We start from the raw sequence: 7,649 nt of genomic DNA on the forward strand, positions 1-7,649 counted from the left end.
ACAACCGAGGCACCACATCGAGATCCTCCTGTGGGTGATAGAGCAGGACAATTCGTCCAGCCCGTGGGACAGGCGCAGGTGGTGGGCGTTCAGATCCAGGGTAGAGCATCCACCGGATCAGGAACCCACGGTGCACAAGGTGCCATTGCAGATTGTGGAGCCTCCAACCGAGTCGGAGATGACTCCGAAGCACAAGAGGAGGAGGATAGTGGTCGCGACATCGCTTCCCCGCCGTTCTCCACGCTTCCCTCGCCGATCCCCTCGTCTGAACGGTGGTGGTACCGTTGTTTAGAGTAAGCTTGCCCACTCCTAATCTTCCTACTGCTCGTGCTTACAGTTGTGGTAGTGATTGAGTACATGCTTTTGGGGGCTGGATTATGATGTATATGAACCCTAGGCTAAATTTGTACTATTGTAGTGGTAGTATTTGATGTTCACCTGCACTTCTACTCCAAAAATTTGTTATGTGTATTTCTATTATTAAGTGCTTGATACTATATTTGAACCTTTTTTTGAGTTGTTGATTGCTTGTTGGTAGAGCTACCAGCTCTTATGGAGATGCTCATGTTGTATGTCTTGTTCTCCATGATTTGTACTAGCATTCTGTGCAATTAGAAGCCATCACAAGCCATGTAGCATATTCATTTATTGCCTCCAACATGCCATCATTTTACTCTGTGAATCTCAGCAAGTATAAATCTGTCAGCTATAAAACTTCGCGAATTTGCTTGATGGTTCCCACTAAACTATAAACCCCCCTTTTGTTTTCAAAGTAAGCCACTGACATCCGGGTCCCACGGCAGTCACGCAGACACAAATGCTCCCAGTCATGTGGCCCCTGGCCCACTGGTCATCCTCGATGTCTAGCCAACCTTAGTGTGCCTCTACCAATAAGAGCAGCCCTTTCTGTTATAAAACTATGCAACTTTGCTTGAAGGTTGCCACTAAAAATATAACTCCTATGGCCATGCTTCCTAAGAATTATTTGCATTATGTTGTCGATACTTTCATGCCATGCCTTTTGTTGCTATGACAAGTTTATGTTGCATGGTAAAATCTTGCTCTAAAGTGGCCATGTTAATATAATTGTTTGATGTTAAAATTAAGTTGCACTTGTGAGCTTGGTTTTGTTTGTTTGTTGTAACCATCATGTCAACATTGTTTGTCATTATAACTCTTTCAGCATAACTGTAATTTTCACTAAGTCCTAACCTGTAACAGCAACTTTGCCATTCGTGTTTCGCAGAAAAAAACTGGAGTTCACAAGGCTGGGGACCTGGAGTTGTGAGGCTAGGAGGCTGATGGCGCTGTTGCTGGCTGATCCTTCTTCTTCCAGCTTTTGTTCCTCCTTTTCTCTCTACTCGTTGGATTCCTGGGCTACATCCTTATGTGCTGTTAATGTATTAAGTTGATCCTTTGAATTTATTGTATTAGATTTAATGTGGAAGTACCTTAATCTCTACGAAAGAGATGTTGGTTCTATGACTGATAATTTCTAGTTGCATGCTTAAGTTCAATATTTAGGGATTTTTTTTCGAATTTTTTGGATTGCTTACCACATGTGTAACATGGTCAATATTTAGGGATTTTAAACATATGAAAACAACAATTCGATCACCTATGTAAATGTGTACAACATAATTTTCAAGATAAATTGAAACATGACACGTGCACATGCAATTTGCCAACAAGTCCAGTTGTAGTAGAAAAGGACAGCATGTGCACGTATGCAACCGTGCCTCCTACGACTTTTTTCCATGCTTTTGTCGCCACATGTCTTTGGAAGTAAAAAAATATAAGATGATTTTCTCATAATAAACCGTTTTGGAGAGAAATATGCAACCAACCAAAAATATCTACTGCGTGCAACTTGGCCCCCGTGGGGAGATTAATTGGATCGACTCCTAGATTATAGGGTGAGGCCATCGTGATCGTGAGAGAAGAATTCATTTTTTCGAGGGAAGGTAGGAATTTTGTGTGGTTACAAAATGGACCGTATTGTAATTAAGGAAATTATTATTTAATAGAAACCTTGCTATTTTGTGGTGTGCGACATATGAGTCTACCCGGGGGGAATGGTTGGATGGGGGCCGGTATAAGTTGTGTGGGTCTACTGCGTAAGTGGTGCGCCACGTGAGTCTAGACGGCGGGGGTGCATGGTTTAGATCTAGCTACCTTGAGGTAACGCATCCGTTTTGCACACTGGGTGCAGGCCTGTTCCTCCGTTTTCATCGGTGCTTTCTCTCCGGTCAACGGAGAACAATCCAAAAGCGCATGCTAGGTCCCGGCATTTCTTGGGTCCCTCGTGCCATATTCGGGACAGTTGCCGCATTTCTAGGGTAGTATCATCGGGAATTCATGATCTATACCGCGGCCACATGAAATCATAGCAGGGAATGGGGTAACAATCACATCCTAAGATCTTTGGTCCATATATATGGGCCATGTGCCACCAAATAGAAGGGCCGCCTCGGAGCCATTGTCCATTGGGAGGAAACGAGTCTGGCCTATGAACGGTGTGCAGGGCCTGCCCCTTCAACTGCTTCAGAACTTTGTGCCGCAAGATCTGGACCCTAGCAACCAAGGCTCGTCCCGTGCGCCACACGCCAACTGGACCCACACCATTCATGCACACGCGGCCAATTAGACACTCACCGGTCAACCTTGATAATGTACACAAGACGCATGTGCACTCATTAGCCATCTACCCCCAGCCATGCACACCTAGGCAGCTTCACTCAAACCGTGCACCGTTTGCCTGGTTCACCCACACCATCCATCCATTATTGACCCCACCTCGGTTCGTTGGACCTCCGACACGAGTCCCTTCCCTCGGCATGCCAGGTATGTCAAAGCAACACGCGACTACACATATTGCACACCGAGATACGACGTCATTCACTAGTGCCAGCAAGCCTATGCACCTGAGCATCTCTACACATGGTGGACACTAGCGCATGGTTAGAATCGAGAAGCCTAGCGGCACATGATGTCGGCCCGATTGGCTGGGGGTGCATGACATGGGTCCAGATGAAACGCATGGCATCGCATGGATCCACATTCCCCCGCCCAATACCGGACAACGGACATATACCAGACGAATACAAGCGGTCGCTGACGAAGCTTGGAAGCCATGTGTGATGTGCATGCTGAATTTCAATATTTAGGAATTATTAACATACGAAAACAATAATTCAAGCGTCTACGTGAAGGTGTACAACATAATTTTCAATAAAAAATGAAACATGACACGTGCACATGCAACTTGCCAACAAGTGCACTTGTAGTACAAAAATACAACATGTGCACGTATCCCACCATGCCCTCTACAAATTTTGTTCCATGTTTTTTCGCCACATATCTTTGGAAGGAAAAACAAAAGAATGTGATTTTCCCATAAAAAACTGTGATGGTGAGATGGTTGCAACCAACCAAGATAGATAGTGCGTGGAAGTTGTCCCCCGTGGGGAGATTGGATTGACCACTCCTAGATTATTGGGCGAGGCCACCGTGAACGTGATCGTGAGAGGGTGAAGAAGGATTCATTTTTTCGAGGGAAAGGAAGTAATTTTGTGGGTTTACAAAAAAGAAATGAACCCCTTTCCGAGGGACAAAAAAATGCACGTTATAATGTGTAATTAATGAAATTATAATTTAACAGAAACCTTGCTATTTTCAAGCAATTTAAAAACAACTTACTTGTTTTGGCAAAAAAATGTTGATAATGCGATAATCCATTTTTTGGACACTTACGTGTAGTGGTGCATCTTGTGGAAATCGGGGTGGAAGTCTTGTGCCAAGCTATTTTGCGGGGTGCGGCATATGAGTCTACATGGGGAATGGTTGGCTTGGGGGCCACTGTAAGTGGTGTGGGTCTACTGCGTAAGTGGTGCGCCACGTGAGTCTAGACGGCGGGGGTGCATGGTTTGGATCTAGCTACGGTGAGGTAACACATCTAATTTGCGCACTGTGTGCGGACCCGTTCCTCCGTTTTCATCGGTGCTTTCTCTCGGGTCAACGGAGAACAATCCAAACACGCATGCTAGGTCCCGGCCTTTCTTGGGTCCCGCGTGCCATATTTGGGACAGTTGCCGCGTTTCTAGGGTAGTATTATTGGGAATTCACGATCTATACCGCGGCCACATGAAACCAAAGCAGGGACTGGGGTAACAATCACATGCTAAGCTCTTTGGTCCATATATATGGGCCATGTGCCACCAAAGAGAAGGGCCACCTCGGAGCCATTGTCCATTGAGAGGAAACGAGTCTGGCCTATGAACGGTGTGCGGGGCCTGCCCCTTCATCTGTTTCACAACTCTGTGCCGCAAGATGTGGACCCTAGCAACGAAGGCTCGTCCTGTGCACCGCACGCCAACTGGACCCACACCATGCGTGCACGCGTGGCCAAGTAGACACTCACTGGTCAACCTTGACAATGTACACAAGACGCATGCGCACTCATTAGCCATCTAGCCCCCAACCATGCACACCTAGCCAGCTTCACTCAAACCGTGCATCGTTTGCCAGGTTCACCCACACCATCCATCCATTATTGACCCCACCTCGGTTCATTGGACCTCCAACACGAGTCCCTTCCCTCGGCATGCCAGGTATGTCAAAGCAACACGCGACTACACATATTGCACACCGAGATACAGCGCCATTCACTAGTGCCAGCAAGCCTGTGCACCCTAGCATCTCTACCCATGGTGGACACTAGCGCATGGTTAGGATCGAGAAGCCTAGCGGCACATGATGTTGGCCCGATTGGCTGGGGGTGCATTACATGGGTCCAGATGAAACGCATGGCATCGCATGGATCCACATTCCCTCGCCCAATACCGGACAACGGACATATACCAGACGAATCCAAGCGGTCGCTGACGAAGCTTGGAAGCCATGTGTTATGTGCATGCTGAATTTCAATATTTAGGAATTATTAACATACGAAAACAATAATTCAAGCGTCTATGTAAAGGTTTACAACATAATTTTCAATAAAAAAATGAAACATGACACGTGCACATGCAACTTGCCAACAAGTGCACTTGTAGTACAAAAAGACAACATGTGCACGTATCCCACCACGCCTTCTACAATTTTTGTTCCATGTTTTTTCGCCACATATATTTGGAAGGCAAAACAAAAGAATGTGATTTTCCCATAAAAAACTGTGATGGCGAAATGGTTGCAACCAACCAAGATAGATAGTGCGTGGAAGTTGTCCCCCGTGGGGATATTGGATCGACAACTCCTAGATTATAGGGCAAGGCCACCGTGAACGTGATCGTGAGAGGGTGAAGAAGGATTCGTTTTTTCGAGGGAAATGAAGTAATTTTGCGGCTTTACAAAAAATAAATGAACCCCTTTTTGAGGGACAAAAAGAATGCACGTTATAATGTGTAATTAATGAAATTATAATTTAACAGAAACCTTGCTATTTTCAAGCAATTTAAAAACAACTTACTTGTTTTGGCAAAAAAAAATTGATAATGCGATACCATTTTTTGGACACTTACGTGTAGTGGTGCATGTTGTGGAAATCGGGGTGGAAGTCTTGTGCTAAGCTATTTTGCGGGGTGCGGCATATGAGTCTACATGGGGAATGGTTGGCTTGGGGGCCGGTGTAAGTGGTGTGGGTCTACTGCGTAAGTGGTGCGCCACGTGAGTCTAGACGGCGGGCATGCATGGTTTGGATCTAGCTACCGCGAGGTAACACATCCGGTTTATGCACTGGCCGTTGCGGGCCCGTTCCTCCGTTTTCATCGGTGCTTTCTCTCGGGTCAACGGAGAACTATCCAAACGCGCATGCTAGGTCCCGGCCTTTCTTGGGTCCCGCGTGCCATATTCAGGACAGTTGCCGCATTTCTAGGGTAGTATCATCGAGAATTCACCATCTATACCGCGGCCACATGAAATCATAGCAAGGAATGCGGTAACAATCACATGCTAAGCTCTATGGTCCATATATATGGGCCATCTGCCACCAAATAAAAGGGCCGCCTCGGAGCCATTGTCCATTGAGAGGAAACGAGTCTGGCCTATGAACGGTGTGCGGGGCCTGCCCCTTCATCTGCTTCAGAACTCTGTGCCGCAAGATGTTGACCCTAGCAACCAAGGCTCGTCCTGTGTGCCGCACGCCAACTGGACCCACACCATGCATGCACGCGCGGCCAAGTAGACACTCACTGGTCAACCTTGACAATGTACACAACATGCATGCGCACTCATTAGCCATCTAGCCCCCAGCCATGCACACCTAGCCAGCTTCACTGAAACCGTGCACCGTTTCCCAGGTTCACCCACACCATCCATCCATTATTGACCCCACCTCGGTTCGTTGGACCTCCGACAAGAGTCCCTTCCCTCGGCATGCCAGGTATGTCAGAGCAACACGCGACTACACATATTGCATACTGAGATACGACGTCATTCAGTAGTGCCAGCAATCCTCTGCACCTGAGCATCTCTACCCATGGTGGACACTAGCGCAATTTTAGGATCGAGAAGCCTAGCGGCACATGATGTTGGCCCGATTGGCTGGGGGTGCATGACATGGGTCCAGATGAAACGCATGGCATCGCATGGATCCACATTCCCCCGCCCAATACTAGACAACGGGCATATACCAGACGAATCCAAGTGGTCGCTGACGAAGCTTGGAAGCCATGTGTTATGTGCATGCTGAATTTCAATATTTAGGAATTATTAAGATACGAAAACAATAATTCAAGCGTCTACGTCAAGGTGTACAACATAATTTTCAATAAAAAAATGAAACATGACACGTGCACATGCAACTTGCCAACAAGTGCACTTGTAGTACAAAAAGACAACATGTGCACGTATCCCACCATGCCTTCTACAATTTTTGTTCCATGTTTTTTCGCCACATATCTTTTGAAGGCAAAACAAAAGAATGTGATTTTCCCATAAAAAACTGTGATGGCGAGATGGTTGCAACCAGCCAAGATAGATAGTGCGTGGAAGTTGTCCCCCGTGGGGATATTGGATCGACAACTCCTAGATTATAGGGCGAGGCCACCGTGAACGTGATCGTGAGAGGGTGAAGAAGGATTCGTTTTTTCAAGGGAAAGGAAGTAATTTTGCAGGTTTACAAAAAATAAATGAACCCCTTTTTGAGGGACAAAAAAATGCACGTTATAATATGTAATTAATGAAATTATAATTTAACAGAAACCTTGCTATTTTCAAGCAATTTAAAAACAACTTACTTGTTTTGGCAAAAAAATGTTGATAATGCGATAGTCCATTTTTTGGACACTTACGTGTAGTGGTGCATGTAGTGGAAATCGGTGTGGAAGTCTTGTGCTAAGCTATTTTGCGGGGTGCGGCATATGAGTCTACATGGGGAATGGTTGGCTTGGGGGCCGGTGTAAGTGGTGTGGGTCTACTGCGTAAGTGGTGCCCCACGTGAGTCTAGACGGCGGGGGTGCATGGTTTGGATCTAGCTACCGTGAGGTAACACATCCGGTTTGTGCACTGGCCGGTGCGGGCCCGTTCCTCCGTTTTCATCGGTGCTTTCTCTCGGGTCAACGGAGAACAATCCAAACGCGCATGCTAGGTCCCGGCCTTTCTTGGGTCCCACGTGCCATACTCGGTACAGTTGCCGCATTTCTAGGGTAGCA

This window comes from Triticum dicoccoides, chromosome 1B (genome assembly GCF_002162155.2).
Source record: "Triticum dicoccoides isolate Atlit2015 ecotype Zavitan chromosome 1B, WEW_v2.0, whole genome shotgun sequence".
In the NCBI taxonomy this organism is placed as follows: Eukaryota; Viridiplantae; Streptophyta; class Magnoliopsida; order Poales; family Poaceae; genus Triticum; species Triticum dicoccoides.